This window comes from Leiobunum rupestre, chromosome 8 (assembly GCF_980474605.1).
Source record: "Leiobunum rupestre chromosome 8, qqLeiRupe1.1.hap1, whole genome shotgun sequence".
NCBI classification, from domain to species: domain Eukaryota; kingdom Metazoa; phylum Arthropoda; class Arachnida; order Opiliones; family Sclerosomatidae; genus Leiobunum; species Leiobunum rupestre.
The window spans coordinates 31,975,780-32,002,232 of NC_143391.1; the positions used below are offsets into that span (position 1 = coordinate 31,975,780).

A 26,453-nucleotide genomic window follows, 5' to 3' on the forward strand; every position below is an offset into this window, starting at 1 on the left:
GTTCGAATCGCACCGTTGCCAACGTTTTTTCGTAGTTCCAATTTAGGTGAACAATGACGATGTAAGTTAAATAGGCCCCGACGATAGGGGTAACGTGGCCGAGCGGTCTAAGGCGCTGGTTTAAGGCACCAGTCTCTTCGGAGGCGTGGGTTTGAATCCCATCGTTGCCAATATTTTTTCGTAGTTCCAATTTAGGTGAACAATGACGATGTAAGTGAAATAGGCCCCGACGATAGGGGTAACGTGGCCGAGCGGTCTAAGGCGCTGGTTTAAGGCACCAGTCTCTTCGGAGGCGTGAGTTCGAATCCCACCGTTGCCAACGTTTTTTCGTAGTTCCGATAAAGGCGAACAATGACGATGTAAGTTAAATTTGGTAAAATTGATAAAACCGTATTGGTACATATCGATCAACATATTTTATAATTTTGACGAAAGTTTCCTCGATTAGCTTTTCAACCTTACAAGAAGCTCGTTAACTGCTGTAAATATCTAATTTAATTTTTAATATTTTTTAATTCATATTTAATATATAAATTTCACGTTTTATTTTCTTTGAGCAAACTTATCTCAACTGAAAATGTTTAAAAGCGAGTTCGCCACATGTTGTAAGCTTCGCTTAAAATCTGGAAATTATTTTGTCGTCATTTAATTGCCGTTTCCAAATAAAACGTGATAATTTGACCCAGATGAAACTTAAACTCAACGACTGCTCAAAGATAAATTCAAATAACACATTTTAAAGATACCCGAAACGCGTGGTTTAAAATTTACGCTATTAAGAAAAATTATATATTCACAGTCGTTGTCTAAAATTTTCTTTGTACGGTGTTCGCTTAGTAAGTTAGTCTAAAGATAATAAATGAGTTTACGCGCGACTACGCTGCCAGGTCAAAACGCGATTTCCGAGAACCATCTAAACTGTAATCGCGTCTTGGAAATTAATAAATAATGTCTAGTGACAATTTCAATTTTGCTCGAAAAGGATCTTAAGTGATAGTTACCGAAAGAACGACGAGTTCATTTTTCTCGCCGGAAGATAGGACTGCCATCTATCGTTTCGGTGACTAACATTACCGAGTAGCCAAAGCGGGTGCAGAAATTGAAATTAAGCGACGCTTCGAGATAAGCCATAGAGTATACGAACAGGTCCAATTTTGATATTGCGCTCCTCGGAACAACCCGCGCCCGTCGAGGATAACTTCCGTGAATCGCCATCCCCCAACGTAATAATGATGTTCCAGAATTACTGGCTTGTCACTTCAATCCTCGCAGCCCTTTCGCAAAATTAATGGGGATTTGAATATTAATAGGCACTCGTAATTAGGAAACGTAATTGTCACGTGTTAACCTAAGTTATTATTCGGTATGACTCGCGTGTCTTTAAAAGTTTGAAACTTGATGAATTTTAAAATACAAAATTTTTTTTAGCGGTACCAAGATTAATGAATTGCCGTGTGAGATTCAATACATATAACAGGGTGACCAAAGAAAACTCAAAAAGGTTTATAGGAAAAATAGGAAATTTGTAGTCAATTTATAGGACTTTTTAGGATAAATGTTTTACAAAATAAAGGAAAAGTTAAAGTTAAGAGAAAATATAGGTTTCAAGTTCTTATGAAGTTAAAACCCATGGTTTTTAAGGGGAATTTGGTTTTAAATAACTGTTGAGCGAGCGAAGGTTTATAATATTTTTAAAATTATTTCTAACTTTGTACATTTTTTATATCAAAAGACAATTGCAACAGGTGAATCCTGAAAAATTCCACAAATATTGGAAACAGTAGGAAAATAGTCTAATTATAGGAAGTTATACGAACACATTGAAAATATAGGAAAATTTATAAAATATACAATTCGTTAACAGAACCTTTTCTCAACTTGCTACATGTAGCTCCGACTGGGACTTGCAACCCAACTGACAAGTGAGTAGTATTGTTCTTCTTCGGCTTTTGAATACACTAAGGGACTCTGTGCTGAACTAAACCTTAATTGAATCAGTGGTAAAATTGCAAATTTTGCTATGATTAATTTTGTATTTTATATTAAATTAATTTAATTAATTCATTCGCAAATTTGTATTTAAGCATATTAAAGAATTTATTAAGCTTTCTTAAATAGTTTAATGGATAAAATGTTAAAAGCGAGGGTCTAATTATTTTTACAAAAATTTATTAATTGTTAATAATTTTAAAATAGGGCAATTATATGAATTCAACGGTTTCTCCCATTGAATCGAATACCTTTTATCTGAATTTTCCCGCGCACATGGGGTTTTTTGGTTGATTCGGAAATGTATAATGTAAGATTTGGTTGGGGTTTGTTTGAATAGGCAGAGTAAGGTAAGGTTAGGTTTTTTCTAGCTTATTTCGGTGGTTTGCGTAGATCTAAATCTAGTTTCAGACAACGGTTTTCTTGTTGAAATTTTAAACTCGCACAATTTGCCTAGAATCCAAGGGGGCAAAATGAGTGAAATGAGATTCCGTCGAATGAAATACAGTTCCAGGGCCTCCACTCAAATCTTTATAGGAAAAATAGGATTATATTTCTATAAATATAGGACTTTTTAGGACTATTTTTTTAAATTATTGTATTTTATAGGACTATATATGCGATTTCATTTACTAACTTTATGCATTTAAAAACAAAATCTATATTTAGAGAAATAAATCTTTGATTTTCACATAAAAAATAGAAACTATTTAACCATGGCATTTTATCACAAAATATACTAGTAGCTAACCATGTTAACAATAGCAAAAGTATAGACTAGAATGACTTGGTATAGGAATTTATCCTAAAGCTAAATCTGGTTGGATTTGAAATGGGCCAAATATCAAAATTATAGGATTTTATAGGATTTTTGGGGGATTTCGCTAAAAATATAGGATGTTATAGGACATTTTTAAAAATATAGGATTTTATAGGAATTATAGGACTTCTGGGGGCCCGGCAGTTCAAACAAACATTACCCCGTTTAAGCGGACAAACAAATACTATTTGAACAACATTCGCATAAGGCATAATTGGGCCGAATGGAAGCGCCGTACGTATAGGTAACCTCCAATCGCGTTTTAACAATCGAAACAATAACTTAACTAGAAGCAAATTCATATTTATAACCTAAATTATTTGTACGATACGCGATTGGTCAATTCCGCGTATGATCCATACAACATAAACATCTAAAGATTCCATTAAAACGCAACAAGCAACGGGGCATTTATTATTTCGGGCAGATCTCCGATTTATTGGCGTGACCGTAAATTGTAAAACAAATTGAGATCTACGGCCGCTTTGGACGCTAGAATTTGGCAAACTCGGAACTAACTAGTTGGGTCCTTCCTCCGTTTAGGAAGAGGGGGCGGTTGAACCTATGTCCAAATGTTGTTGAACAATGATTAAACCCCGAGCTTCTTCCGCAATCGATAATCGGATCCCGGCGCGGAATATCGGGCCCAGCTTGGAAAGAGAGCGGGGCCCGCATATCATGAATATTAAGGCTCCCTTTCGGACGCTCGCGACCGACGAACGCCTACTTCGGTCGGGAGCCTGCTATTTTAAGGCTAAGGTAATATTTGCGCTAACTTCGTTGTTGCGGCGAAACTACACGATAGATCGTTTTGCCAAAACGACACTATTCGTAGTACAGGGTGTACGGATTAGTTCGTGTAAGACATTTATGATTTTGCTCAATTACTGAAATGATAGGAATTATTAAAATGTTAATTTTTACTAGTGTTGTAAGTCGGAAAATTTTCCGACTTACAACACTAGTAAAAATTAATTAATTTTCCGGAAAATGACTGAGGCCTCTTTTCCGGAAAATTTTCAGTATATTTCCGAAATAAATAAAAAAAAGTTTTAATTCCATATTTTTTATAAATTTAAATAAAACGGTATATTCGCCTAATTTTTTCGAATAATAAAGTAAAACTAAACCTAGTTTAAGCTTATTAACAATGTAACACTATTAATGTTTTGTAGTATGTTTACTGATATTAGACATTTCATATCGATAAAAAGTTTAAAACATTAAAAACCTTTAAAAAGTAATTTGTGTTTCAATTTTTTATTTTGCCGATTTGCGGAAAATTTTCCCCATTTTATTTTTCCGGAAATCGTCCTTTTTATAGTAATTATTTTTGAAATATGATTTTGTATTTTTCGAAATCACCTTTTGAAGGTTGCGCTCTCCATTTTCACGATAGAAATTGCCATTTGCTTTGGAAATTTCTAACCTACGGTAATAGTAAGTGTAGAGAGCTGTTGGCTCGCGTAGCATGCAGGGCTTGCCACCACCCTCCTACGCATTGTAACCCGGCCACCTGAATTAAAGGCTTTAAAAGTTGCACGATGACTTAGTCTAGCTGATTATTATTTAATAATATTAACATCGACTAGCAATTTTTATCTTTTTAAGAAACATTTTACTTTCACTTGTCAAATGGTTCTAAATGTACTTAATTAAATATCTCTTAAATAAATATAATTTCTTTTAAACTAAGATTTCTAAATAATTTCTATGAAAAATCATAGATAAATTGAGGTGTATATTTTAATACACAGATACGGGTAAATTTAAAACCAATAAAGATCAAAGGGATTTTTTTATTTGCAAAATTTACTCGACCTCTTGTAGTAACGCTTGTTATGTTAAGCGGCGTTTTCGAAGCTGTTTTCGGGGCAAGTAACCCCGTCGCTTAATCGCGTTAAATCCGTTAAAGTCGCCCTAGTTATATGTCGTTGATAGGACTACAATCCGTACCGTTGTAAAGTTCAAAAGTTTAGTCGTTAAAGTTATATTTCGTAATTATTTGAAGAGCGCTCCGTCGTATAAATCCCCAAACAGCGTTTTAGCTTGAAAAACATCAAGTGTCTGGAGAGCAGCGGCTACGAAAGACTCGATGCGATTGGAGATGATTTAAAGCTGGCCCGGAAGTAGCCGCGTCACGTGACGCCTGTAGAGCGCGAGCCGTCTTTCACACAGTTAAAACATCTAATATTTTAACGGGAAGAGCGACCGCGTGAAGAGGGCCTTTCAAGGGGTTTTGATAAATCGCTCACTTTTAAGGTTTTTAAATTTAGTTTTATTTTATCCCGTTTTTTTGGTGAACGCCGCGGAGGAAACAGTGGCGGATGAACGCGAGCTAAAAGGGTTCTTTTTTTCACTCGTCCCATTTATTTCGCTTCTCACCGCCGCTGGGGGATCCCTTCGTTGATTTAAGAGGCGTACCTTGGAACAAAGATCGCGAACCCGTCCTCGAGACTCGCCGCGAAGTTTAAGTCGACGAGAAAAATAAACAACCACGCCACATAAATAATGAAGTAGGCGAGACAAAGGGCGGTACCGTTAGCGCCCCCTTTTGTTTTCAAATCGAAGCGGTCATTAAACGGGTAGAGGGAGCTTCTATCGAGGAGAGTGCGCGTGCTTGCCAAATCCTACGAAAGATTTGGAGCGCGCGAAACGATGATAAGGGGCCCTCGGAAGAAGAAAGAAAAATACCGAGAAAACCCGTTTGAAGCCCGTTCCTCTGGACAAAATGTCTTCGGCCAAGTGGCGAGGCGCAAAGTCAACTTTAATAAGGGACCAGTTCCGAAACGCTATCGGACCTTTTCCCAATTCTCTAGTTTTCTTTCTATCTCGACTTGGCTAGATGACTGATAAGAAGCTGAATGAAGGAAGAGAGATTATTATTTTCACATTATTAATCTGCTGATGGTTAATTTGACTGTCAAAGAAATGAAGAGCTCGCGTGCCCGAAAATGCACGTCCACCGCGCTCCAAATTTAGTTCCGAGACACGAATAAGATACGTGCGGGACAAATTGTAGAAACTGCAAAATCAATAACGAAGACTTTTTTTATCCCTTATCAGAAGTGTATAATATACATCTTGTGAAAGAAGTACCTTCGCGGGTTTTTTCAATTGGGGATAATTTCCCAACAAATGGCGGTTCAAAACCTATCCCGTGTATTACTCCGCTGAACAACCTAAAACGTTGGACACTTATCTAGTAGGAGTGGCATTATTTACTTTTGCAATTACTTACTACCGCTTTTCTAAGAAGAATTAATGGAATTTTTAAAAAATGTGGAGAGCAAATTTTAATGTTTACGCGTGTTAATTTAAATTCTAAAAAAACCATTACTGCTATGATTACTTTCGTGATGGAAAAAACCAAAAATTTCATTATGACTGCACATTTATTAACTTAAAAATATGGCTGTAAGTAGAGCAACCGAGGTAGAAACGCAAACACATTAGAACTGTGGTTTGTACACTTAACGGGAAATGAAAAATATAGCAATTCCATCCGGTTGACTGAGTAATTTTGGTTAGTGTACCGTTCAATGTTAGCAACCGATGGATTAATAAATCGATTTTAATCTGTATAATCAAAAAAGACATTAAACGCTTTTGTTTATTTTAAAAGTAACTGAAATAAAAACGATATTAAAATAAAATGTTATTAAAGATAATCCAAATATTTATTAGTACAAAGAATGTATTTATTTATACCTAGGGAGAATGTCTATGTCGAGACGGTTTTTAGCCTTTCTCTCAATCCACCCGTTGGTCCCCCCAGTACGCTCCTCCGCTTAAAATAAAACGAATAGTCCCGGTATTTTATTGGCTGCTTAAAATTTACGTCACCTAACGCGATGGTAATCAAACGCCGGTGACGTTTTGTCTTTCCCCCCGCGCGAGAAGGGGGAAAGGCGTTCAACGTGCACGGCGATTGTCGCAACATAATCATTCTTCCTAAATATAAATAAATACATTCTTGTTAGTACTTTGTGAAAATGTTCTTATTTATTAGATAATTTTCGATACACCGAGTAGATTTATTTCTTATTATCTTGAAAAGCAATGTACTGCGGCAAAACACGCTTCTAGTGACAGAGAAAATGTGTCTGATTTAAATGAAAGCAACCTTTAAATATATTCATGATTTTCATTCGAGAAAATCGTACTTCCGTAAACGTTAATTTAATTGTTCGTGAGATGCGAAAGAATCTTCTCTCAGAGTATTCCATACTCGAAAGTCGCTCGCTCGGAAGGTGCTCAGTTAAATCGACTAGTCATAATGAACATTTAATTGCGGCGCCGGTCGCTAGTCCCGACTGGAGAAAGGTGATGGCCCGTGAGCCCGGAGTATAATAATCATAATAGGAGTCATTAAACCGAAAATAGCGAAGAATTTATGGGAGCTTATTATCGTTTGACACGCGAATAAACGAAAAGTTTTCATTACTATTTTAAGGAGAGTGAAAATAATTCTTTGGCGCGAATAATTACCGGAAAAATTGAGGACGGAGGATAATAGATAATAATAATAATAATAATCAGCTAGGCTAATACCCAAGGCACCACCCCCGACAAATTCGATTCAAATGCCATGTAAATATTGACCGCGAATGGAAAGACTTGTTATTATTAGAGGTCGGGGATGGTTAACTTTTATTCAATAGATAAAGCTCTCCAAATTATTAACGTTTTGATCAAGTAATTTATATTTCTGTATTATCCGATTAATTGTTTGATAAAATTTGTAAAATTAATCGGAAAAACGACGTTTGTTTCGATAAAAAGGTCAAATTTTACGAATAATACATGTTTTTTAATCATTTTCCGAAATTTTAACAGGTAAATTTCTTTGTTTACATTTTTCCCCGAAAAAAATCAATTTAAACATGGATAATGATTAACCGTTACCAACCTCTAGTTATTATAAATGAATAAACTTTAAACGTAAAATTAACGCGAAAGTATCGAACTGCGTAAATCAACGCCAAAAAAGAGCATTCCCGAATTTCTCATTTTCCGTCTTTGAAAAGAATCTCCGGGGTCTCTCCTTTTCAGTCTGACAACGCGAGTGAAGGACTAGAAATTTTGGGCTCATTAAAAGCGAGTCGGAGCGGCGGTAATTTGCCCGAAGGAATGATAGGCCGTCGCCAGAGGAACCACCCTCCGAACGGAGAGAGAGAGCAGGGGGAAATAGTTTGACGAGCCTTTATCCGGATGAGAAGGGGCGAACCGCTCCATATACCCCAGAGCCGATTTTAATTTCGGACCAATTTTTCTCCCGCCATTTTCTTCTCGCTTTTCTCGGAATTTTTTTTAATATTTCTTATACGGGCTGCTAAACGCGCCGAACATCCGATCACGTCAAATTCCCAGATCTTTCTTCGAGGTGAAATGGGAAAGGGTTCTCGTTCGGCCGAAAGATGGAGCCTCTATAGCGTGGAAAGGGGAGAAGTCCGCCGCTCCGAATAGCGGATCAGCCCGTTTTCCGATGGAAGAAACCGAGAAGCGCGGCAGACAGGAAGTGGCTCTCCTTTGCCAGGTCAAAACGCCTGCTGCAGAATGAATCGGGGATTTTGCCAGAAACAAGAAGCGGCGCCAGAGGGCTCTTTGGTGGTACTCTTTCCGGAGCCAAATCTGATTATAACGATTTCGTTACGGTTTTATCATTACTTTAAATTTGTTAGGGGTTAGCTTTTTTGCCCCCTTTAATAATGCACTTTTCTACCTTTAATATATCTGCATTATAGTCCGTAGGTGGTTTTTATTAACTTTATCCTATCTTACATTTCATTCTCCACTAATATCCTCCTATTCATCTTTCCGTTGCAACGCATTTTGAAATTTTTAATATTTAGGGTTAGCTCCCGGGCCAGATTCACCGCGCGGTACTGATGAACTCCAACTAGGGTAAAATCGGTCTACCGCTGGAAATTCTGGTTATTTTCATTCCATTTTAATTTGTTTTTGATTCGAAGATCAATTTGTTCCGAGTTTCGCGTTTTAATTTTATCCTCGAAGACTTATTGGTCCTAGTATTTCGTCAGTTTTATAATTTCTTTAAATTTGTTAGAGTTTAACAATTTTGGCCCCCTTTTATTATGGACTTTTCTACCTTTTCACGTAATTTAACTGCATTATAGTCCAAACATGGTTTTTATTAACTTTGTAAGTCTGCCAAAATTTGTCTAGAGTTAGTAATTTAAGAACGTACGTTTCAGAAAGGTTTAAATTTAAAGGAGAACGGTCAAGCTTTAACCAGTTAGATAGCCCTATAGCCCATTAAAAACTAAAATTTATGGCGAAAACCGCATCAAAAAATATTGAGTGGTTAATTTTTAATAAAATATAGAAATTTCGGGAAATCGAAAAGCGCGCGTCCACCACGACACCTGGTGAGAAGTCGGTGAGACAGAAAAATAACGTAAAAGCGCGCGCTGCTGAAGACGCGAAAAATTTGTTTTGCACGCGCGGCGCGTTCCAGCTATAATAGACCTAAGCCTAAATTGCGCGATTTTAAAAGTTAGGATAGTTCGCAAATCGCTCATACGGGGTTAGGGGCGCTGGCGGCAGCCCCTAAGATGGCGGCGAAAATTCAAACCCAAACACCTGGCGTTATTTTTCTTTTCAACTTTTTGGGCCAAAAGCTATTTTTTCAAGACAAAAAAGGTACGTGTTAGTATATTGAACGTCTTGTTAATCATTTGATACGGAAATAAGGCCATATTTGGAAAAGCTTGACCGTTCCCCTTTAAACCGTTGGTCAAATAGATTCGGTATTTAACTTTCTTACATCCGCAACAAATTCATTTTTTAACGCGGGATAAAAAATTATGCAATAACAATAGAATACTCGTTCCATAACGCTATCCCGAAAAATTAGCCTATTCGGAAGGACATAAGCGTAAAATTAGCTATTAAAAAGCGGTTTAGTCAACAAGCCTATGAAATTTCCACTAAGCGAGCGAAGGGCGATTTAAAAGTCGGAGCGATGCCAAAATGTTTTCGCTCTTGCACGCAACAAAAACAGGATGCCGCTTTATTAGCGTGATAAAGAGCGAGTCTACGACCGACTTGAAAGAAAAGATCAAATTGTTTATTCTTAGAAATAGCAACATCTTTAAACCTTTATAACGTATGGCAGGTAATACAGTGGCGTGGGCTTTCCGATACGTTAGGTCAATATCTCTTCCACACAGTAGAATAAATAATGTAAAGCTTGTAAAAGTGTCTGGTGCTTATCAAACAAACATTTTAGTTTATTTTAGTTTGTCAAAGATAATACTGATAAACCGAAAAGAAAATTTTACGCCTACTCAAATTCAATATTTGCATTTCATCGTTTTATTCTCCGTTTGAAGGAAGTCAATTTCGAATCTTGTGGGGGATTTTAGTTAAATTTTTTAGCGAAACAAAAATAGTTATTTAAATAACGTAACGAAATGTTGGGGGAAAACTCTCTTACTTTAGAGATTAAAAAATGAAAGATGATACATTCTCGTTTAAAAAAATTAAAAATGAATCGAGTTGTTAATTTTCCGGAAAAATTAATTGCTGGAAATTTTCCGCGAATCGGAAAAATAAAAAATTGAAACTCATTACTTTTTAACGATTTTTATTCTAGACTAGTCTACAAGTTTAGTTTTACTTTTGGATTCGACAAATTGAGGCGAAAATGCCGCGAAATTTAAATTTGCGAACAATATTAGGCTAGTCATGGAATTAAAACCTTTTTTTTTGTAGGAAAAAACGAACTTACAACTCTAAAATTGAAAGTATAATTTGGTTTTCTCTTTCATAAAAACTTTAAATTGAAATAATTTTTCTGTTTCAAATTAGGTGGTCTAAAATCGGTGTGTCAAGCCAAACAATTGCTTTAAAGGATCGCTTTACTTTGAACTACCCACAATTATTTTTATACATGTATAGAAAATGTATATTGAACGATCAGTATTTGTTTTGAGAATAATCAAAAGCGCACCTGCTTTTTAAATATTTTTTTAAAAAATATTTCACAATCGAAATACCGTTAACTGTAGTCGGTTCCGATTCTCTGTATACCCTTTACAATCTGTAAAATTTCCCCCCAACAGGAAAAATGTGTAAAAAAACTTTTATTTCTTAGCTGGTGACACGCCTAAAAAGAAAGTCGGAAACAGCTGTTTTTGATTCGTAATTCCCAACGTCTCTCTTAAAGATTAATTTTTTCCGCGTCAAAAAAGTTCCGACTCTTTGCATTTTATAAATATCTGAGCCAATTTCGATACGCAGTATTTACACAACCCAGAGAAGAAAAAATAGTTATTTAACTTGATTTTTCTGTATAGTTTCCGGAGAGGGGGGGGAGGAAATATTTAGAAGTTTAAATTTAAAAGTCGCTCTGTTAGCGATCGATGTAAAAGCTCATTTTTAGTTTTACGCGGGTCTGGAAAATTAATATTTTTCGGCTTACGTAATACTTTCCAAACGAAACTTCAGATTTAATAACACAGACGCTTATATTCCTAAAAATATCAAACCAAAATATCCCAAAACAAAAATACAAGGAAAGTTATATAATTTCGGTATCCAGGGACAAAGCCGAGAAGGGAATTCTTTGTCCAATAAGTTATTATATTGCGTAGTATTAATATTGTCCGGTTTACTTTTAAACATAGCATACGTATGTTCCTCAAAATATGTTTCGCATATTTGACTTTATATCAGGTACTTAATATTCCTTAAAAATATTCGGTCATATTTTAAACTAGGCGGGCCAGTAGATATTAAATATTTCCTTTGAGAATTATATATCCACTTTACGCGAGACCCGAGGGATGCGGATCGGGAGAAGGGCCAGCGCGTTTCAATAGTTTCATATCTTGGCTTATTAACTCTGAAGTTTATAATAACCCACTTTATAGGTTCCGCCTTGGGGGCTTTGCCGTTAAACCGACCGAATTTTGACGCTTTAGGACAACGCCGAGTTACTTCCGTTCAGTCGCGCTTTGCGTACCGCTACTTCTTTCCTATCAGAGAATACGGTGTATCCCTCCGCGGTAACGTCGCGCGTATGGTAAAGCGAGATTGAAGAAAATTCCAATCGACCAAGGAAGATGGTATAAAAAAGACAGACTTAAACGCGCAATCTATTAGGTTACGGTTCATTGTGGTCACCTTTAAAAGAAAAACTAAAGAGAGAGAGAGAGAGAGATGTTACAATCGATTGGCGACGACAGTGGAAACGAGCGTAATCTTCTTTCATTATCTTCGAACACGAACTATATAGTGATAGCTACATCAATTCTATTTCGATAATTTTTCGGGAAAGACCATCCGACGGCCTAAGTATAGAAAAAGTAACGGAAAGTCCACTGTTAATTAGACGTTTTGGAATCAGAAAATGACGTTTGCACCGTAATCGCAAGCGGAACGAACGAGAAACGGAAGCGCGAACGGAGCCCCGGTATAAGGATTTATAGGAAGAGCCTAATCAATTTCCAGCCGACAATTTCCATAATAATTCATTCTTTCATATCGGTGGGCGCCGGAATGAAACATAAATCTTCGCGGTTGCCATCAGCCCTTCGTTCCTCCACCGTTGCTGTAAGGTATGCGCTTATATCGCGAATAAAATCATTCTTTCCCCAAAGTATAGAAAGAAGGAAAATTGGGCGCTAACTACCCGCACGGTTAGACCATTAAGAGCTAAAGTACGAACGTTGTACCTCGTTGCGTTCCAGATTAATAAAGTTTCAAGTTCCATTTTTCCCGTCTACTAACTGTTTATTCAACCGTTAGTTTCGCGCCAAAGGCAGTGCTATCTTGGGTACGTTCAGTAACGCTCATCAAAAACATCGATGAGTAATCGATGCCAACATTTTGTTACTGTACGATTTTTCGCGTTTCCGATTTGACATTACGATGGGCATCCGACGCTCATCAAAAAACCATCTCGGAAAAAAGGTTTTTACAGTTTAGCTGGTGGAGGAGTAAAAATTATACAACTGTAGTTTTAATCAACAATTCTACTGGTTTGGTCAAAGGCCTATCATTTAAAGGGCAACGCAAGTGACCATGCAGGTGGGTAAATTATCTTATAGATAAAAAGAACGACTGTGCATGCGCTATCTGCCATAGGCTTTCCCTCTGTAAAAAAAGCAGAACCATATTTGCCGAATTTATTTTGTATAAATGCGCGTCTCGTGGTTTTTACGCAAAATCCATGCATTCTTTAGTCGCGAAAATGGCCGAGGAAAGTGAAGTCTCCGTGCTTACCGACAAATCGGATCCTAAACTTCTACAAAATAAATGTAATAAAAAAAGATAAATATTCTGTCGGGGTATAATGATAGGGAAATTGTTAAGGGAGACGGGATATAGGAGTGTGGGTGGTGAGGCTAGCGGCAGAGATTTACCGCGTCCAAGGCCTATTGTTTCAACTTCCATTATTAAAAATATTCAATTCATAAATAATTTTATTCCAAAACATTGTTAAATCGAAAATATCAAAGTCCAACTCTCGGAAACTAACCCAGTTCTTTTCTCCATAATAAATAAATTAAGCTAGGCCTAAATTCCTGGGTTCGTTGATTGCGAGCTAACTCAGCGAAGAAAATCGAAAAATTCGCGAATGAGAGCGAAATTGCGCCACGTGGCTACACCAAGGAGAATTAGGCTTTCGCGCTGTATAAAATCTTCCTTGGAAAACCTACTTACGGCTTGTTGAAGAAAACATAGTTCCCCCCTGCATGACCACTTTAATTGGAATGCCTCAGCTACTGCAGTGGCCGTTTTCGCTTTTTTAATAAAAGGCTGATCGTTGCAACAATAAAGAATATTGTCGTCAACAATTTCGCCATTTACCAATTTATTAATTATTGAAAATAATATTTTTCGCTTCCTCTGATTTTCGTGCTCCGTAACATTTATCGCCGCCATCTTTTAAAACAGCGCTGACTAGAAATAACACCGTTCAGTAAATTCCTACGTCACTATGACGACAAGCGCTCATCGAGCAAACATCAAGAAAAAAACGATTTTTCCCAGATCTGCGTTACTAAACGTACCTCTTATAAGTTATTTTCACGTTAATTTTATTTTGAAATTTTCCGTATTTTTCAAATAACAAGTTTTCATTCCATGATTAGCCTAATTGCAGAATAACATTTCTAAATAATAAAATATTAAATTAAATAAATTAAAATAAAATAGAGTGCGGAAAACATAAACATTGATTTGGCTAGCAAAATAAATGTTAAAACTAAAATTAAATTGTAAACATATTATCATTTAAGGGGGAAGACTACAGTGGTCATTGTCTACTTTCGCGCTATTTCAAACTGAACCCTTTTAATCTTGTATTTTAACTTATAAAATTAATAGTTATGTGTCGAACAGCCTCTTGTTTAGTGATTAAAATAATTGTGAAGATTTTAAATTTAAAAGTAATTAAGTTATTACGTTTTAATTCGAACCCCCGGAGCTAAACAAGTTGGGTAAGCGCCCAAACTACCCTTTAGTTAGGACCTTATATCTCGTTAACTATTAATATTAGAGTAATCAAAATTATTTTAAGCACTAGAAGAAGGTTCAGCCTAATAAGAAAAATATAATTCAATGATGTAATTGTTAAAACAGAAACGTTCAGCTTGAACGAAAAAGAGGTTTTTACTATATTCTTCCCATTTAAAGGTAAGTTTAAATGTGAAAAACTAAATAGAATTTAGTTCATTAAAATGGCAGTTTCAACTATAAACTTTGCAAACTCTGCGACAAAAAAATAGAAATAAGGTTGGAAGCGGCGCACTCAAATTAGCCTCACAAAGGGAAAATGAGAAGCAACAGCGATTCAATGCGCCTCGTCATTTAGTTAAATCGGAAGGTCGTGGAATTATATTCCAAGAGCAACGACAATTTTAACCCCACCATTCAGTTATTATACTCTAAAGAGCGCGAACAATCGTGGAAGAGTCAAGTTGTTTACCAACAAACGTCGGGTTCTAAAAGTCATCCTCGAAAGCGAATAGAAAACAATTGAAACTAACCTTTACGCGAACGACAGAAAGGTAAATGGGGAAAATTATACGCGAATCGCCGTAGATGAGCGTATTATACGCGGATTGTCGACTTAAGTGGTTTCGGAGACACAATGAGCGTCGAAATATTTTTTCCGCCCAAATTGAAGATATTAACGCTCAATCGAATATTTGAATGATAAGAGAGGTTCAATCTGAATCTCGTATAGTATCCCCTAAACACGGAGGCATCTGACAGACAAGGCTATTCCGGTATTGTATTATTAAAAGGGGGCCGAGCGCGAACATGATCCGAGAGGCATCCAGTATCGGTGGACGACGACGTACCTAATATAGGCTACAAGTTGCGCGAAGCTCTGGTTTCCGCGCAAGGGGTAAGCGCCTATATACACATTCAAGCGCGTATTTGCCAAGACGCGAAACTAATCTCCCGCGCTAACTGATCGAAGGAGCGACGCTGTTTTGACTCGCATCCTGATAAAACTGGCCAGTTCTGCCATACATTACGGAGGGGCTGCCCGCGGATTGAGTTACAATCGAGATTGCCGGACATCAATCCCTCTGGATGCGCGCCGTGGAATTAATCCAAACCAGTTTCCCGTATCTTCCGCGGGTTGAGGACATTCTCGATTTCAAAGTGCACCCTCGTAAATAATACCAACCGGGATTTGGTAAACGTAAAGGCCATTTTCAGGTATTGGCATTTGATTCCGACTACTTTCTTCCGCCGTGACGATTGTAACCGTTCTCTATAGGTATTCAATTTCACGGGTCTGATTTATACGAAACTCCGGCTATGGAAAGTGTTTTCAATTTAATATTATATTAAACTTTGAGAAATACGACTACTGCTACTGTATTCGTATAGAATGAATGAATGAATGAATGAATTTTTAGTTACTCAACAACATACATTGAACCCTTTTTAAATTTGGGAGAATGTTCTCAATAGCTATGAGCGGATTGTCCGATTCAACAAAATAGCAAAAATTAGAAAAGTTCAAACGCATTTACAATATTTACCAAAAAATTCCAATCTTCAATGAATTAGTGATTATTGATTTACTTTTTGTTCAGGGAGGAAACCATTTAAGTGGTTTCACGAGTGCCGTACATTTGTCATCGCTAAAATATTTGTCCAAAAATTAAGTGTAAACAAAAGTAGAAATGTAAAAAACCATACAAATGAAATTAGTACAATATTTGTAGAAAATTAGACTAATTACAATATGTACAGTTAAACCAAAAGGGATAACATATACAAATTATCTTTTATTTCTCACGCCACACGAACGGTTCAAAATTATTAGAACATTCACTCAAACACTTTCCATATAACATACGAAAAAGGTTCAAGAGCTCGCATTTTTTCCAAAAGATGGTGTCACGAAGTTGAAATGCTAATTACGTATTGGCCCTAACATAAATGTAAAATCAAAGGCTTGAAACTGAAACTAGACCGATTAATTATATAAAGTGCATCGAATTAAATATACCGCGAGACTGGTCATTTACGCAAAGAGACATATTTTTAGAGTGTAATCAAACAAAATTAACTATAAAGAGCCGCCCACGATATCAAAAATTTATTAGTCAAATGAAACAGATAATTATTCGAGGGAGGATTGTTAAGATATTAATAACGGCCCCAAATATGCAGATTAAATCAGACGGTCGATATCCTCGCTCTCCTCAAACGCATTAGTGGCGAATGGAAAGGCATACATGTAAGGAAGTCTTATAACGCGAAAAACCAAACCCGTCGGAAAAGCTCACTTATAGGGGCAAATTATGGACGCCCCTCTGTAAATATATATATTCTTTGTCAAACTGCGGGCTCGCTCTATAGAGGTTCGCGGTCCTGAAATTCTTAATATTTTTTCATCCTGCCGCCAGGCTTAGCGCTTAACTTAATACGAATGGACAGCGTTGATAATGAAGGTACGGGGGGGGCGGTGAAAGGGTTTGGCGTAGCCTCCCGACCTAATTAATCAGAACATGACACGGGATATATTTAGATACTTAGACTGCCCATTAAGTATTCAAAACGGGGAAGAGTAACGCTTAATCAGTTAAGATCGTTAGCAGCGAGAACGTTATACGAATATATATATATATATATATGGCAGCGTCAATTCATAATGCACTAACCTCCTAGATATAGTTTAAAGGGGTAGTTTGAAAGCGTCAAGATTTTGGCCATGCCTCTCAAATCGCGATTATAAAATAGTTTATGTATACCAGTAATTTTACACTTAGTCGCTAAAATGTAAACACTATTTATACATTCAATCCGCATGTAGTATATTAAAATTAGCGAAATTTAAACACGATATACGGTGGCCGACTAAGTCGATGTATGAAGGCATATATTAAGCCTCACAAGGAAGGGAAGGGGAGGGCGTAAAAGCCTAAAAATGTACATCGCGCGCCGTTTCGGTTCGAAAATGTACGCGAAGAAACATTTTAACTTTCTTTCGGGGCGTTCACTAGAGCGGGCGTTGCTTGAGAGTTTTCGACTGGAAAAGCATCCATCGCGCGCCCTCTACCGCCGCTTTCATCGCAACCGCACCCACTCAACGAGGCGAAATTAGGTTTGCGAGTCGGGGGCCTAATTTGCATATTCCTCTGGAAGTAAACGAATAACGGGCATCCGAGCGAGATAAATTTGACTGGAAGTGTGTCGGGCGGGCAGCTTAAAACCAGGGGTTGAATGTCTTAGCCCCGCGCGCCTATTTATAGGCCTACTTCGCCTTCCATATCCCCGATATAAGCGATAAAAGTTGGAGAAATTTGCCATTTTATACGAGAAACTTCCGGCCTCCCTGATGGCGGAATGTACGGGTACACGGTTGTATACCTTAAGGATTTGGCAGTTTTGAATTTGGCTGTTCCGGGGTACGTATCGCGCGTATCGAAGCCATATCCCGCGTACCGGCGAACTCGTTCTTCTTGGAACGGCATCAAAAATGCCACCGTTACACCGTCGACTCTCCCTCCCTTTCCAGACGTTTCGTCCGAAGTTAGAAGGCCTTCCAATAACGTCTCAGTGGCGTACTCTATTCGGGTTCTCGGCTGCTTTAGAGAGGAATCGTAGACGGGGAAGGTATAAGTTATAGAAGCTAGTTTACGAGACGAAGAAAATATAGAGAGCAATTCTGAGACGTTTTCGCTCGGAAAGCCCACTTTCTACGTTTACCCGCGGCTTTCCCTTAAAATAGATCAGACCTCAAAAAAGAAAGTTTCGGGTAGAGATAGCGCGCGAATAAGCAAAAAACAGACTCTCTTCTGGAGGCGGGTGGTTTCAGACGGTAACGCGGATTCCACGCGTCGAAAAATAGTTTTTCCCCTTTGCGGGAACAACGCTATTCAACCCGAAACAAAAAATAAATAAATTATGTAAATTAAATCCTAAACATAAAAAATACCGCTTCATATTTCAATAAACCTTGGATAATCAGAAGATCGAATAAATATATATATGGTAGATCAAATTTAATTCCAGAATTATACTCGAAATTTGGTGGATCTCAATTCGACTTTTATTGAAAATTACAATATAAAATGTGTTATATTTCATCAAGTATATGGAATTCAACTTTATTCCGATTTGATCAAAACTATCAATGAAATATAAAAATATAAAACGTTCGATACACACGATGATGTAAACTAAATTAGCGTTACTTCAGCAGATTTCGCCTTCATATTCCGTTCAAGTGTGTATCGTATTTTTACCAATTTTTGGTTCAACAAACTCCTCTAAAGATCACCACTCTTTCAAAACTTTAATTAAGAATTTTAATTTTCGAGCCTTCGTATTGGAGTCGCTATTCCACCTCATTTTATTGGTATTCGGCGAAGGGAGAAGAATTTCATTAATTCCCCGTGAATGATTTCAAAATGAATAATTATAGCGTCAAAATTAAGAAATTATATAGAATAAATCATTCCACGACGAGATCCTGTATCGAAAAATTATAGATTCAACATTAAATTCTAATGGAAATTGACATCACTGGAATTTCTGAATATTTAATTTTTTTGGGGAAACAAATTTAAAAAAAGCGACTCGTTATATAGATATTTGTGCTACGTATTAAATAACCAAGTTATGTTGGTACATATATTACGCAGAAGGTATGGTCATAGAGAGAATGAATTCTTATTTAGTGTTTTTAAAATATGTATTTTTAAAGGTAGTTAGGCCCTCCCAAAGTACTATTTATATATTCTTTATCAAACAGTATATCGTCCGGAACTAATTCGCCCATTGTACATTATGCAAATACAATGAGAACAAAAAGCGGAATTCAAAGAAAGGACACGCATAATTTTGCCAAGAATCGCCGCGTAAAGATTAATTTCTTTCCTAGGAAACCTTTCTAAACTAAATATATTAATAAAAAAATTTTAAAAAAGCGACCCAAAATATTTGTATGAGGCTCCTTTGGACACACCTCTAGTTACTTGATACTTATTCTGGGAAATGTTTTGTGATGTCAAACGAAAATACCTGACTCAAATAGCGAAATACGGTGGATCATATTTGATTCAAACATTTTATTCAAAATTTGGCAAATCCAAATCGAATTTTACAATAAAAATGTGTTATATTTGATACAATATATGAAATTCAACCTTTTCCCGAATTGATAGAAACTATTTGATCACATAGAATTGGATTCGAACTTGATTCGTCTTGATTCTAGTTGGCAAGAAAAGTTTCGACATTGGATCAAAATCATTTTCGTAAGCAAAATAAATTGCGAAAAATAATCCATTAGAAAAAATATTATTTTCGGTATAATTTAATTGGAAAAGACTAAGATGGAGCTAAGGGAGCGTAGTTTATTTTTGAATAATGAAAAGGAGATTGTCTTTGATGCGATAATTTATCTTCCTTTTCCAATACAAGCGAGAAACGGAAGACACAAAAGCGTTATTGGAACTCGAGGAGGAAGGCTGTGATTTTTAGCCATTCCGACAGTTTCCAAAACCTCCGCCCCAACCAAAACCAGGCCGCTCCTTTTATTACTTAAGGGAAGGAAAAACTAATTTAGGGCCTCGGTGTGTGTACGGGAAGTAAGGCCACCCTCGCGCGCACCCCGGACCCCCAACAACTGCGCCTTTTTTACTCGCCTTTTTCTTTTTGTTGGCGCTAATTGAATCTTGTGCCACGAAAATGTCATTTTCCCACCGGCCGAACGGAAACTTTCTTTGACAAGTGGCGTCTTTTGTTTCGCGAAAATCAAAAGCTTTTAACTCGATAACTTAAACCTTCTACGCCTCTATACGTTCTCGTATATATGATTAGCGAAATTTTAAGTCTCCTTTGAAATTTTTTAAGCTTAAACTCTTCCTTTTTTAAGTCTTCTAAAGCTTAGTTATATGATTAATTTTTTATCGCCATGTTCAGGGTTGAGTAAAAGCTATTTGGTAACTGTTTAGCGAAAACATCGAATTGTTTTGTTTTCGATTATGTAAATCGTTTGATAAAAGATTTACTTAGAAAACTACGAAGCAAAAGGAACATTTGTAATCATTTCATTTTGATAATCTCACAGTATATGTTATTTGTCTAAGAACTCGTAAACATAGTTCCGAGGAAAACGAATACATTTTGCCATTTTCGCCATGGATAAATTTACTTCTATATTACATATTTAATTAATTTAAACTCATATATTACATATTTAATTAATTTAAACTTATATATTACATATTTAATTAATTTAAATTTATATATTATATATATATTTCATTAATTTCAACTTATATATTACATATTTAATAAATTTAAATTTATATATTATATATATATTTAATTAATTTAAACTCATATATTACATATTTAATTAATTTAAACTTATATATTACATATTTAATAAATTTAAATTTATATATTATATATATATTTAATTAATTTAAACTTATATATTACATATTTCATTAATTTAAACTTATATATTACATATTTCATTAATTTAAACTTATATATAACAAATTTAATTTAATTAAACTTAAATATTACATATTTCATTAATTTAATAAACATTTTATGATCTTAAAAAAAATGCTAATCGAAAATATTTAGTCTAATTTCTTAATTTCCTCAAAATCCAATAAACGGCATGCAAATAGTGTTACTCATTTGCATAACAAATACGCTTAGCGGTAGTTTCTTAAGTGTATTTTAATTTCAGACGAAAATATGTAAAATTCTGAGTATGTACGTTACTTAAAGAAATTAAATATTAATTAAATTAATTATTTAATACGGCCAATGAAAGAAATGTTTGTTTTTGAGAACATAATGCACAAAATAAAGACATAAGAATGAGTTTATTCATTGTTAGCATAAATATAGAACATCATTCAACTTATTTGAGCAAGCTATAGTGAAATGACCAGTAAGACTAATGATAGAAATTTCACTTTATAATATTACACCAAGGTGTAATTCAGAATAGTGACTATGCATTACGGCAGATTAAAGACACATCATGATATCAAAAGCTGAAGTAGAAGCTCAGAATATTATTTTAATATTTGCAAAAAGAAGAAAACAATTTTTAAATCATGGTTGGGAAAACACTTCTTACTTAAAACCAACGGAAGTCTAGGCATAACCTGATTTATCATCATTATACTCCAGTATCCACAAACAAATTGGTTGTTCAATCTAGTGTTATAACAGTATCGTGGGGTGGAGGAGTGGTTAGCGCTTTTGCAAGAGGAACCGGGTTCGATCCCAACTGTGGCACATCAGGCCACAGGGTGAAAACTTGGAACTACTTCTTCCGCGTTGAGTTTGAAAAGTTATTTCCCCACTTGTTAAAGGGGTTCTTACCCGAGTTCTTTGGTTTCCTTTTCCATAAAAACTTGTCGAGGTTAACGGTAATAGTTACTTTTCGGAGCTGTTGACTCGCGTGTTATGAAGGGCTTGCCACCACCCTCCTACGCATTGTAACCTGGCCACCTGAATTAATGGCTTTAAAAGTCGCTTGATGACTTAAGCTTAAGGTGGTGCCAAGGGTATTAGCCTAGCTGATTATCTTATCTTATCTAGCCTTAGATATGCTTTTCGAAACGATATCACTAGCTTTTGATGCCGAACGGTCCCAGAATTCTTATTCAACTTGTACCAGGATAGTGCTTGACGGATAGAGGCGAAGGCAGGGGTACACATGGGGTACTTTCCCCCAAAACGTATGGTTGAATGTAAAATATGTTTTTGCTTTCATATTTTTATCAATTGCGACCCCCCCCCCCCCCAACCAAAATCCTAGCTTACGCGTAAGCGAACTTGATGAAAAGCAGACTACTAATAATAACATCGTCGTTTGTTGATGTCTTATAGCCAAAAGTTCAATTTTCCAAAATAGAATCTCTATCCTGTTCAATTACTCGTATAACATATATCCTCTTTCTATAGAAAAAAAAGGTCATTAAATTTTAAAATTTCTCAGAAACGCGAGTTAAATTGAATTTCGAAGAGGTCTTCAACGAAACCCTTATGGCGGAAAATTCTGACTAAATCCCGTACGTAACAACCATTCGAAAATTATTCCGTACTTCAGAACTATCCCTCAACAATTTGCATAATGTAAAGCGTACATTCCAAAGGAAATAATTTTTCAGTCATTTAAAAATACGAGTTTTTTGGAGACGCTCGACTCGGATATCGTAACTTCCTTCTAAATATTCGTAAAACGTGCTTAAGAAGGTCTTTAACGGCGACGCGCTCTTTTAAATTTAGCGGGGGACGAGTATTTGGGCGGTAGATGGTCTCGGCGCGGGACAAGAGCTAGCTGATACAAATTCCGCGTTTGGCAAACAAAAGTGGTGTAGGTCGCGTTTTAAATTAAAGAACGTCGCGCTGAGGGACAGAATTGTAGCTTTTCAAGTTGACGCTAAATTTAACTCGAGGGAGATCGTTATACGCGAGGGTTTCCGCCGCCGGAGGGCAGCACGTTGGCAGCGGGTACCGCCATTCGCTCGGATATAGGGGGCCACCGAGCGCCAGGGTAAATAGCCGCGCTAGTCCGGAAGTTTCTATTTATTTCCCCCAGCCTTCCAAAATATTTGTTTATACAAAATCTCTCCGCAATTTCGCGACTAGATGGCGCCTTACGAAAACCAAGCCAAAGACGAATCAAGAGCTAAGGAAAAGGAGAAGAGATGACTCGCGAAAGCAAACAAAAATGGTTCGTTCGCGACTCTCCTTTTATCAATCATTTCTCTTCCATATGAAGCGGAATGAAAAATAATGCGCGTGCTTAAAATTCAGATCCACTAGATCGAGGAACGAGGAACGATGTAGGCTAGTTATAGATAGTTTCGATAATAATACATTCTATATTTTTAGTCTTTTCGCTTGTTCCGGGATTTCGGAGTAGGGTAAGAAGAGTAAGGCTATTTTACTCCGATTCTGTGGTGGCGAATAGTTTGAGTCGGAGTAAAAACGTTCTTCCAAAATGGCTGCTTGTGGCCTTGTAGCAGATAAATTCTGACCAAATCCCATGTACTCTCTTTACACCCCCTTTTCAGAACGAGTAAAAAGAGTAGCCCTAATACACCGGAACAAGCGAATAATGGGGCGGAGTAATTATCATCCCCGGAACCGGCGAATAAAAGTTTTTAGGGTAAAAAGAGTACACTTCTAGTTCGAGAACAGGCGAAATAAACCACCTAATATTTCCAGCGAAATGTTGACAACCTTTTACGATAAAAAATGCGGTAAAATAGGAGACAAATAGGGATCATTGCAAAACCAAAAGGCATCTTTATTCAAATTAAATTATACCAGAAAGTGACTTAGTTTTGACCATTAATAATAATAATCAGCTAGGCTAATATCCTTGGCCAAATATTTGTTAAATCGTTACCATTGTAGACGCAATAACAGTTTTTATTCGAATGAACTTTTAACCAGTAATAGATCTACCCAAAAATAAAGAACTTTTAGATATTTGGGGTCTACGTATATAGCAATAACGTCTATTAGAACACATGTACATTTAAAAAATCATCAATCAGAATTTCGAGATATTTTATGTAAAACTTTAAACAATTTAAATATTTACGTGCAAAAGGTCCTTTCTTAAATGATGGTAATCATATTAATTAATTAATTCAAAGTAACTATCGATCTCGGTAGAGCAATTGTAGTTGAGTAATATGAAAATTTAAATCGTTTATTAGCCACGTTACTAAGTGGCTTACTTCACTCAAGTATCGGGTTGTTAGAGACAACCAGGAATCCATACCTCTACTTGGAATGCTTATCGCGGAAGATTTTCATCTCGATGTGGCTGACTGTTTTTTTGACGTCACTATGTTAACTTAACAAACAACAACTTGAGAGGGGAGATTTTTTCTCTCGTAGGCGGGGCCAAAGCCGTCAGAGTTATCTTACCATACGCGATACGGCAGGATAAGCATTCCAAGTAGAGCAGGGCCGGATTAAGACTTCATGGGGCCCTAGGCCTAACTTTATTTCTGGTGCCCCCTTTCAATAGCGAGCGAAGCGAGCTAGGCGCTTCCTCAATTTTTAATTGAGAAATGGAAGGAAAATTCATTTTGCTGCCAGATTTATCATGTCGTCATAGGCTAGACGGCAGTCCGTCAGAGAATTTGACAATCAAACGTTTTTTGGTTCATAGGGGTGGACGCATTTACTAAAATTACTCCGGAAAATATTTTGTGAAAAGCAAATGATTAAAGATTTGTTCTTTTATTTTTTTCGAACCCTCTTGGTGCCCCTTGTAGGCTTGGTGCCCTAGGCCCAGGCCTATTCGGCCTATTGGTTAATCCGGCCCTGAAGTAGAGGTATGGATTCCTGAAACTATTAATTATAATAATTGAGGCATTCTGACTATTTGGAATTGTTTAATTTAATAGGGTATTATTTTTCAGGTATATTCCCTAAATCGCAAATGACAAATATACTTCACCCATTTTTTTCGTTTTCTAGATATTTTTTTTATAAAATAAATTGGAGCAATCAGTGAGTTTTTTAAAAGCCTACATTTACGTTTCTCCGTCTCTACAAAACGTCCCAATTTGTATAGCCTTTCAAGGCAGTCCATATTTTTGTCTCCATCAACAGGAATGAAACGGGGTTCTATATACGAGAGATGAAAATTGCACAGTCTCAAACAAGACAAGACCCAGCCGTATAACGGAGAAAAAAAGGAACTTGGAAGGAAAAAAAAGTAAATACATGGTTAGGGAAGAGTAGAAGATGCGATGAAATTGTTTTCGCGTCTTCCGCGAAATATATAGATGGCACTAGCAAATCCCCGCATCAGACGAGATCAAAATTTGAGCCTTTCTTTAATAAAAAATAATATTGCGTAGAATTTCAAACCAAAGATTATCCAACAGTTGAGGGGGTAAAGTTTAAACTTACACAACGGATGGTAAATAGTCCAAAAAGAAACTGAATGGTATGAAACACGACCCTCCTTGTATTATAAATAGCCCTCAATTAGTTTCCACTATGTCAAAGAAAAAAGCCAACCCCGTCTCGGGGCGTCTTTGCTGGTATAAATCCTGAGAAATTCAACTATCGCATTTAAGAAAACCAAGCTAAGAAAAAGGGGTTCTAACCCCCCACCCCCACCCCCTTCCGAAAAAAAAAATTATTTATTCTCGTAGGTCATAAATCTGAGAGGCTAGTGAAAAAAATAAGGATTTAAAAAGAATCCAAATTTTCTCGGATTGGCCGAATTGGGTCGTTTGGCGGAAGAAAAATCAAGCAGGCTTCCGACAGATCATATTTTGGCTTGATGCGAAGGCAAAATTAGCTTACGCCGGCACTTCGCGTGGCGTTTTTATGCTGAATTGGTACGATGGCGGAAATACCGAAAAAGCGAAAGAAAAATCAAAGGTATTATGAAAACATTCTCCTTCTAAAAGAAAGAGAGGAAGAGGCAGTTTGAAAGTTCCCCCTTCGAAAGTAAAAAGAAAAGCGAACGGATGAAAAAATGTGCGCGAAACCGGAAAGACGAATTGAAATCCAATAGGGCTAGTGCGCGCCGCTAGCGCCCTCTCTCGCTGCTTTATGGCGCGGCATTCTTCTTACGTTTAAAAAAACCCAATATTTATAAGGTGAGGAAAATGGCTTACTCCAAATGATTAGTTGCGGAGTCGATGATATTTTGGCCCACTTTCCAACCGTCCTATACCTACCCTTTATTTAATAACTCCGGAATGAACCGACAAAGTTTTCCCCTATTATTACACCCATTTATATCATATTTTGATTTAATTCTAAACCATAATTTGATATTCCGAATAACGTAGACATAATTTAAATATAATAATTAATACATAGATTTGAAGTACACTTAATAACGTTAATTACCGTTAATTATAATAATCATCATCAGCTAAGCTAATACCCAAGGCACCACCTTAGGCCTAAGTCATCATGCGACTTTTGAAGCCATTAGTTCAGGTGGCCGGGTTACAATGCGTAGGAGGGTGGTGACAAGCCCTGCATGCCACGAGTTCGAGCCAACAGCTCCCTACACTAACTATTACCGTTAACCTCAACAAGTTTTTATGGAAGGGAAAACCGAAGATCTCGGGGGAAAACCACTTAAACCAGTGGGGAGAGA

At 36.6% G+C, this 26,453-nt stretch overlaps 1 protein-coding gene and 3 non-coding genes across 7 annotated transcripts in view; 3 read left to right on the forward strand and 1 right to left on the reverse strand.

The window, feature by feature from the left end:
• The window catches only part of TRNAL-AAG (transfer RNA leucine (anticodon AAG)), an 82-nt gene extending 61 nt beyond the window's left edge, over positions 1–21 (forward strand). The window contains exon 1 of the tRNA in view: positions 1–21. This exon is cut by the window's left edge and continues 61 nt beyond it. This is a non-coding gene — a tRNA (tRNA-Leu).
• Positions 1–26,453, reverse strand: part of LOC149933179 (synaptogenesis protein syg-2-like) — a 128,087-nt gene that overhangs the window by 96,926 nt on the left and 4,708 nt on the right. The window lies entirely within an intron of this gene.
• TRNAL-AAG (transfer RNA leucine (anticodon AAG)) lies at positions 89–170 on the forward strand. Its single transcript has one exon. It is a non-coding gene; the product is annotated as a tRNA-Leu (tRNA).
• TRNAL-AAG (transfer RNA leucine (anticodon AAG)) lies at positions 238–319 on the forward strand. The gene has a single exon. It is a non-coding gene; the product is annotated as a tRNA-Leu (tRNA).